Below are 9,986 nucleotides of genomic sequence, written 5' to 3'. Positions count from 1 at the left end.
ATGATCGGCTATGAAAAGCCAACTGACATTTATTCCTGATTATTATTTGACCATGCTTGTCATTTATGAACATTTTGAAAATCTTGGCTCTCTCTAATTCTCTCCTTCTCTCTCTCTTGGAGGACCTGAGCCCTGGGACCGTGCGTCGGGGCTGCCGGGCGTGATGGCTCCTTGCTGTCCCCAGTCCACCTGGCCTTGCTGCTATTCCAGTTTCAGCTGTTCTGCCTGCGGTTATGGAACCGCCACCTGTCCCGGACCTGCTATTTTCAACTCTTGATGATCGGCTATGAAAAGCCAACTGAAAATGATTCATGATTATTATTTGACCATGCTTGTCACTTATGAACATTTTGAACATCTTGGCATAGTTCTGTTATAATCTCCACCCAGCACAGCCAGAAGAGGACTGGCCACCCCTCATAGCCTGGTTCCTCTCTAGGTTTCTTCCTAGGTTTTGGCCTTTCTAGGGAGTTTTTCCTAGCCACCGTGCTTCTACACCTGCATTGCTTGCTGTTTGGGGTTTTAGGCTGGGTGTCTGTACAGCACTTCGAGATATTAGCTGATGTACGAAGGGCTATATAAAATAAACTTGATTTGATTTGATTTGAGTGGCCCAGCGGTCTAAGACACTGCACCTCAGTGCTAGAGGCGTCACTACAGACCCTGGTTCGATTCTAGGCTGGATCACAGCGGTCTAAGACACTGCACCTCAGTGCTAGAGGCGTCACTACAGACCCTGGTTCGATTCCAGGCTGGATCACAGCGGTCTAAGACACTGCACCTCAGTGCTAGAGGCGTCACTACAGACCCTGGTTTGATTCCAGGCTGTATCACAGCAGGCTAAGACACTGCATCAAAGCACTAGAGGCGCCACTACAGACCCTGGTTCGATTCCAGGCTGGATCACAGCGGTCTAAGACACTGCACCTCAGTGCTAGAGGCGTCACTACAGACCCTGGTTCGATTCCAGGCTGTATCACAGCACTAGAGGCGTCACTACAGACCAATCACTACAGAGGCTGTATCACAAACGGCCATGATTGGGAGTCCCATAGGGCGACGCATAACTAGCCCAGCGTCGTCCGAGTTTGGCCGGGGTAGGTCATCATTAGCCCAGCGTCGTCTGGGTTTGGCCGTGGTAGGTCGTCATTAGCCCAGCGTCGTCCGGGTTTTGCCGGGGTAGGTCGTCATTAGCCCAGCATCGTCTGAGTTTGGCCGGGGTAGGTCGTCATTGGCCCAGCCTCGTCCGAGTTTGGCCGGGGTAGGTCGTCATTAGCCCAGCCTCGTCCGAGTTTAGCCGGGGTAGGTCGTCATTTGCCCAGCCTCGTCCGAGTTTGGCCGGGGTAGGTCGTCATTAGCCCAGCGTCGTCAGAGTTTGGCCGGGGTAGGTCGTCATTAGCCCAGCCTCGTCAGAGTTTGGCCGGGTTAGGTCGTCATTAGCCTCGTCAGAGTTTGGCCGGGTTAGGTCGTCATTAGCCTAGCCTCGTCAGAGTTTGGCCGGGGTAGGTCGTCATTAGCCCAGCGTCGTCAGAGTTTGGCCGGGGTAGGTCGTCATTGGCCCAGCCTCGTCCGAGTTTGGCTGGGGTAGGTTGTCATTAGCCCAGCGTCGTCTGAGTTTGGCCGGGGTAGGTCGTCATTAGCCCAGCGTCGTCCGTGTTTGGCCGGGGTAGGTCATCATTAGCCCAGCGTCGTCCGTGTTTGGCCGGGGGGTAGGTCGTCATTGTAAATAACTTTCCCAGTTAAATAAAGGTTCAATTAATAAAATGTCTATCGGTCGAAAGTCAAAACTCTTAACGGATTTTTTAAAAACTTTCTAATAAATTCAACAGTTGGAAAATGGATGAAGATACTCCAAACTTTTAGAATGTGTATAATCAATAAGATATTGACTGAATTATTAATACATAAAACATTTTACTGGAGCGGATAAATAATTCACGGAGTTCAGGTATTGTGGAGGGAATTCAGGTAGTCCATTTATTTTCAAATGTCACTTATTTTTCTGAGAATGCAGTCAAATATACATTTTGTTAGTGTATCAGGTATTTTGTACAAATATTTTTTGTTTCACAAAAAAAAAATTTGTTTCGCCTCATTTGCATAAATACAGGGGGTATATTTGCATATATGAAACAATTAACATAAATGGGTGGGACAAGGCTGGAACCACCAAAACACTTGCTCTGTCTAGTCCTACCTGCACTCACATGTACTGTCTAGTCCTACCTGCACTCACATGTACTGTCTAGTCCTACCTGCACTCACATGTACTGTCTAGTCCTACCTGCACTCACATGTACTGTCTAGTCCTACCTGCACTCACATGTACTGTCTAGTCCTACCTGCACTCACATGTACTGTCTAGTCCTACCTGCACTCACATGTACTGTCTAGTCCTACCTGCACTCACATGTACTGTCTAGTCCTACCTGCCCTCACATGTACTGTCTAGTCCTACCTGCACTCACATGTACTGTCTAGTCCTACCTGCCCTCACATGTACTGTCTAGTCCTACCTGCACTCACATGTACTGTCTAGTCCTACCTGCCCTCACATGTACTGTCTAGTCCTACCTGCCCTCACATGTACTGTCTAGTCCTACCTGCACTCACAGGTACTGTCTAGTCCTACCTGCCCTCACAGGTACTGTCTAGTCCTACCTGCCCTCACATGTACTGTCTAGTCCTACCTGCCCTCACATGTACTGTCTAGTCCTACCTGCACTCACATGTACTGTCTAGTCCTACCTGCACTCACATGTACTGTCTAGTCCTACCTGCCCTCACATGTACTGTCTAGTCCTACCTGCCCTCACATGTACTGTCTAGTCCTACCTGCACTCACATGTACTGTCTAGTCCTACCTGCACTCACATGTACTGTATAGTCCTACCTGCCCTCACAGGTACTGTCTAGTCCTACCTGCACTCACATGTACTGTCTAGTCCTACCTGCACTCACATGTACTGTCTAGTCCTACCTGCCCTCACATGTACTGTCTAGTCCTACCTGCCCTCACATGTACTGTCTAGTCCTACCTGCCCTCACATGTACTGTCTAGTCCTACCTGCACTCACATGTACTGTCTAGTCCTACCTGCACTCACATGTACTGTCTAGTCCTACCTGCACTCACATGTACTGTCTAGTCCTACCTGCCCCCACATGTACTGTCTAGTCCTACCTGCCCCCACATGTACTGTCTAGTCCTACCTGCACTCACATGTACTGTCTAGTCCTACCTACACTCACATGTACTGTCTAGTCCTACCTGCACTCACATGTACTGTCTAGTCCTACCTGCCCCCACATGTACTGTCTAGTCCTACCTGCCCCCACATGTACTGTCTAGTCCTACCTGAACTCACATGTACTGTCTAGTCCTACCTGAACTCACATGTACTGTCTAGTCCTACCTGACCCCACATGTACTGTCTAGTCCTACCTGCCCTCACATGTACTGTCTAGTCCTACCTGCCCTCACATGTACTGTCTAGTCCTACCTGCACTCACATGTACTGTCTAGTCCTACCTACACTCACATGTACTGTCTAGTCCTACCTGAACTCAGATGTACTGTCTAGTCCTACCTGCACTCACATGTACTGTCTAGTCCTACCTGCACTCACATGTACTGTCTAGTCCTACCTGCCCTCACATGTACTGTCTAGTCCTACCTGCCCTCACATGTACTGTCTAGTCCTACCTGCCCTCACATGTACTGTCTAGTCCTACCTGCACTCACATGTACTGTCTAGTCCTACCTGCACTCACATGTACTGTCTAGTCCTACCTGCACTCACATGTACTGTCTAGTCCTACCTGCCCCCACATGTACTGTCTAGTCCTACCTGCCCCCACATGTACTGTCTAGTCCTACCTGCACTCACATGTACTGTCTAGTCCTACCTACACTCACATGTACTGTCTAGTCCTACCTGCACTCACATGTACTGTCTAGTCCTACCTGCCCCCACATGTACTGTCTAGTCCTACCTGCCCCCACATGTACTGTCTAGTCCTACCTGAACTCACATGTACTGTCTAGTCCTACCTGAACTCACATGTACTGTCTAGTCCTACCTGACCCCACATGTACTGTCTAGTCCTACCTGCCCTCACATGTACTGTCTAGTCCTACCTGTCCTCACATGTACTGTCTAGTCCTACCTGCACTCACATGTACTGTCTAGTCCTACCTACACTCACATGTACTGTCTAGTCCTACCTGAACTCAGATGTACTGTCTAGTCCTACCTGCACTCACATGTACTGTCTAGTCCTACCTGCACTCACAGGTACTGTCTAGTCCTACCTACACTCACATGTACTGTCTAGTCCTACCTGCACTCACATGTACTGTCTAGTCCTACCTGCACTCACAGGTACTGTCTAGTCCTACCTGCACTCACATGTACTGTCTAGTCCTACCTGCACTCACATGTACTGTCTAGTCCTACCTGCACTCACATGTACTGTCTAGACTGCCTCATTAATTATTGTTGTTGTCACGCTCTCTTACATAATTCAACAGGAGTGTCAATAGAAGGATAGACTTGGATTAAAAATCGACCCGCTTGGCTCTAGATTCAATTCCACAACAAACAAAAAAAGATCACCCATCAGAATAAAGTGATGTTTCTTCTCTTTCTGGTGATGTACTGCAAGTGTTGATGAACCTTTAGCGTTCTTATAGCCAATGTATTCCACTGAGCCCATTTCAGCCATTACCGGGATGTGCTTGACAGGTCTCTACAAACATTTAGGCGGTTGTAACGTTAACTGGAGAGAGAGAAAAAAACGACAGGCACAAGCAAAGACTATGAAAGAATCACAGGAGTAAAAATGAAAGTAATCAATCCAACGAGATGTAAGTGTCAGGTGGATTTCCCTCCTCCTCCTCCTCCTCCTCCTCCTCCTCCTCCTCCTCCTCCTCCTCCTCAAACACAGGAAATAGATGGCAGAAAAATAAAGATCCTCAGGGGGGCGGGGCATGCGCGTTGCTACTAGCAACATCTGGAGTGAAGAGTCCAACGTCTGGATATTGTCTGGACCCTCTCGCTCAGTCAACTCTATCTGGCTGTATACTAACAATAAAGCACTGAAGTTATATTATCTGTCACAGAAAAAGACATTGAGGAGGGAGGGAGGGACGGAGGGACGGAAGGAAGGAGAGAGGAAGAAAGTGAGAGAGAGAGAGAATGAGGTTAGGAGAGAGCGAGAGAGAGAGTCAGTGAGAAAGTGAGAGAGAGAGAGAGAGAGAGAGAGAATGAGGTTAGGAGAGAGCGAGAGAGAGAGTCAGTGAGAAAGTGAGAGAGAGAGAGAGAGAGAGAGAATGAGGTTAGGAGAGAGCGAGAGAGAGAGCGAAAGAGAGAGTGAGTGAGAAAGTGAGAGAGAGAGAGAGAATGAGGTTAGGAGAGAGCGAGAGAGAGAACGAGAGAGAGTGAGTGAGAAAGTGAGAGAGAGAGAGAGAGAGAGAGAGAGAGAGAGAGAGAGAGAGAATGAGGTTAGGAGAGAGAGAGAGAGAGAGTCAGTGAGAAAGTGAGAGAGAGAGAGAGAGAGAGAGAATGAGGTTAGGAGAGAGCGAGAGAGAGAGCGAAAGAGAGAGTGAGTGAGAAAGTGAGAGAGAGAGAGAGAATGAGGTTAGGAGAGAGCGAGAGAGAGAACGAGAGAGAGTGAGTGAGAAAGTGAGAGAGAGAGAGAGAGAGAGAGAGAGAGAGAGAGAGAGAGAGAGAGAATGAGGTAAGGAGAGAGCGCGAGAGAGAGTGAGAGAGAGAATGAGGTTAGGAGAGAGAGAGAGACAGAGAGAGAGAGACAGAGAGAGAGAGACAGAGAGAGACAGAGACAGAGAGAGACAGAGACAGAGAGAGAGAGACAGAGACAGAGACAGAGAGACAGAGACAGATTTCTAGCAAACTAGAATGCTATTTGGCCCTAAACAGAGAGTACACAGTGGCAGAATACCTGACCACTGTGACTGACCCAAACTTAAGGAAAGCTTTGACTATGTACAGACTCAGTGAGCATAGCCTTGCTATTGAGAAAGGCCGCCGTAGGCAGACATGGCTCTCAAGAGAAGACAGGCTATGTGCACACTGCCCACAAAATTAGGTGGAAACTGAGCTGCACTTCCTAACCTCCTGCCCAATGTATGACCATATTAGAGAGACATATTTCCCTCAGATTACACAGATCCACAAAGAATTCGAAAACAAATCCAATTTTGATAAACTCCCATATCTACTGGGTGAAATTCCACAGTGTGCCATCACAGCAGCAAGATTTGTGACCTGTTGCCACAAGAAAAGGGCAACCAGTGAAGAACAAACACCACTGTAAATACAACCCATATTTATGTTTATTTATTTTAACTTGTGTGCTTTAACCATTTGTACATTGTTACAACACTGCATATATATAATATGACATTTGTAATGTCTTTATTGTTTTGAAACTTCTGTATGTGTAATGTTTACTGTTCATTTTTATTGTTTATTTGACTTTTGTATATTACCTACCTCACTTGCTTTGGCAATGTTAACACATGTTTCCCATGCCAATAAAGCCCCTTGAATTGAATTGAATTGAATTGAATTGAATTGACAGAGAGAGAGAGAGACAGAGAGAGAGCGCGAGAGAGAGAGAGTGAAAGAGAGAGAGACAGTGTTGACCAGCTAAGGAAGTGTGGATGTCATGTAAGTCACATGACAGCTCTATGAAATGAGTTAACAGAACCCTCCATCTGGACCATGTGTCTCCTCAACATGAGCTTCAGTCCTGATCATATTTAATCTGGGTTTTTCTCTCTCTGCCCTGCCACCGTATTCAGACAGCTACCTCAGCACTGGGCTGCTGGCCGCTCGGGACTGTGCCACACACACACACACACACACACACACACACACACACACACACACACACACACACACACACACACACACACACACACACACACACACACACACACACACACACACACACACACACACACACACACACACACACACACAGCATCTGCCTGCACAGGTCTTACACCTCAGGAAGGCAGTGCCAGTGTCACAAATCACATCCTAATCCCTATATTGCATTATGTTTGACCAGAGCCTGTCAAAAGTAGTGCACTATAAAGGGTACAGGGTGTCATTTGGGACACACAACAGTTCCTTCCTTCTAATGAGGCAGACGGTCCTCAGCAGACGGTCTAGCAGAGATAGACACAGAGAGAGAGAAGCAAAGAGAGAAACAGACAGAGAAAGAGAAACAGAGACAGAGAGAGACAGAGAGAGACAGAGAGAGACAGAGAGAGAGACAGAGAGAGAGACAGAGAGACAGAGAGAGACAGAGAAAGACACAGAGAGAGAGAGACAGAGAGAGACAGAGAGACAGAGAGAGACAGAGAGAGACAGAGAGAGACAGAGAGAGACAGAGAGAGAAAGAGAGTGAGACAGAGAGATAGAGAGAGACAGAGAGAGACAGCTGTTCTATTGGCAACATGACTAGCTAAGCTATAAAATATGATCTTACAGTGTTAGACTTTCACAAGGCACTTCAGAGAGACAGATCACAACTGTGGTGTGGATAGAAAGGAGTCATGAGGGCATTCAGGTCTGTGTGCCACGGTGAACTTACATCACAATAAACAAACAACATTCTGTTCACAACAACCCAGGATGTGACCCCATGTCACCTGGTAACTGTTCATCAAACAGACTCATTCTGTTCACAACAACCCAGGATGTGACCCCATGTCACCTGGTAACTGTTCATCAAACAGACTCATTCTGTTCACAACAACCCAGGATGTGACCCCATGTCACCTGGTAACTGTTCATCAAACAGACTCATTCTGTTCACAACAACCCAGGATGTGACCCCATGTCACCTGGTAACTGTTCATCAAACAGACTCATTCTGTTCACAACAACCCAGGATGTGACCCCATGGTCACCTGGTAACTGTTCATCAAACAGACTCATTCTGTTCACAACAACCCAGGATGTGACCCCATGTCATCTGGTAACTGTTCATCAAACAGACTCATTCTGTTCACAACAACCCAGGATGTGACCCCATGTCACCTGGTAACTGTTCATCAAACAGACTCATTCTGTTCACAACAACCCAGGATGTGACCCCATGGTCACCTGGTAACTGTTCATCAAACAGACTCATTCTGTTCACAACAACCCAGGGTGTGACACCATGTCACCTGGTAACTGTTCATCAAACATAGTGATGATAAACATTGACACTGTACATGACATGAGTTGTCTGATATAGAAATGTGAAGTGCACGTTTGGACTCACGGGTGTTTGGCTTGCTTGTGTGACATCCAGTGGTATAAAGTACTTAAGTAAAAATAGTTTAAAATATTACTCAAGTAGTTTTTTGGGTATCTGTACTTTACTTTACTATTTATATTTTGGACAACTTTTACTCTTACTTCAATACATTCCTAAAGAAAAAAAATGTACTTTTTACTCCATACATTTTCCCTGACACCTAAAAGTACTCGCTACATTTTGAATGCTCAGCAGGACAGGAAAATGGTCCAATTCACACACTTATCAAGAGAACATCTCTGGTCATCTACTGACTCTGATCTGACGGACTCACTAAACACACATGCTTCCTTTGTAAATGATGTCTGAGTGTTGGAGTGTGCCCCTGGTTATCTGTAAATAAAAAAACAAGAAAATTATGCCGTCTGGTTTCCTTAATATGAGGAATTTGAAATTATGTATATATTTTCTTTTGATACTTAAGTATATTTTATCAATTACATTTACTTTTGATACTTAAGCATATTTAAAACCAAATACTTTTAGATTTTTACTCAAGTAGTATTTTACTGTGTGACTTTTCACTTTTACTTGAGTCCTTTTCTATTAAAGCATATTTATTTTTACTCAAGTATGACTATTGGGTACATCTTCCACCACTGAAGACATCAAAGCGGTATGTATTACAATCCTCAACGGCTCATCTTTCAAAATATACGGAGTCCTCTCTTAATTTACAGCATTTTCCCCTCACTCAGACAACAAAACAATTAGCAGAACTTCCTATGGTGTGAGGTGCTCAAGTTCAGAACGACCAGAACCCCATACAGAGCTGTGAAGCCGGAGACCCTGCGTTCTGACGTCGTGCTACTATGTACTCAACTACGTTCCGACTTCGGAGCTCATTAGTGCCCAAATCTGCCATGTTAAACGGGCATATGGGTAGGAATGTAAAGGGCTACACTCCTCAGTGCTTGGCTGATGCCCTGTATTTGTCGTCATAAATACGATGTGGAGACAGAGAGCTGGACGCAGCAGGTGTTTATTTGTAAAGGACCACAGGAGGAGGCAGGTAGCTGGGTCCAGGGGCAGGCAGAAGTTTATACACAGGAGGAGGCAGGTAACTGGGTCCAGGGGCAGGCAGAAGGTCATACACAGGAGGAGGCTGGTAACTGGGTCTAGGGGCAGGCAGAAGGTCATACACAGGAGGAGGCAGGTAGCTGGGTCCAGGGGCAGGCAGAAGGTCATACACAGGAGGAGGCAGGTAGCTGGGTCCAGGGGTAGGCAGAAGGTCATACACAGGAGGAGGCAGGTAGCTGGGTCCAGGGGCAGGCAGAAAGGCATACACAGGAGGAGGCAGGTAGCTGGGTCCAGGGGCAGGCAGAAGGTCATACACAGGAGGAGGCAGGTAGCTGGGTCCAGGGGTAGGCAGAAGGTCATACACAGGAGGAGGCAGGTAGCTGGGTCCAGGGGCAGGCAGAAAGGCATACACAGGAGGAGGCAGGTAGCTGGGTCCAGGGGCAGGCAGAAAGGCATACACAGGGGGTCCAACAAGGTAACAGTACAGGCAGGGAAAAGGCTAGTAACGTAGTCTGGGAGATCAGGCAATAGGTTGATAACAGGAAATCCAATAGGGTAAAGTATAGGCAGGGAATAGGCAAAAAGCACCGTTAGTGAGGATGGCCAAAAACGATCATCCACAGC

The sequence above is a fragment of the Salvelinus fontinalis genome, chromosome 11 (genome assembly GCF_029448725.1).
Source record: "Salvelinus fontinalis isolate EN_2023a chromosome 11, ASM2944872v1, whole genome shotgun sequence".
In the NCBI taxonomy this organism is placed as follows: domain Eukaryota; kingdom Metazoa; phylum Chordata; class Actinopteri; order Salmoniformes; family Salmonidae; genus Salvelinus; species Salvelinus fontinalis.
The sequence above is the reverse complement of the archived record's forward strand: the minus strand, read 5'-3'. Positions refer to the sequence as shown.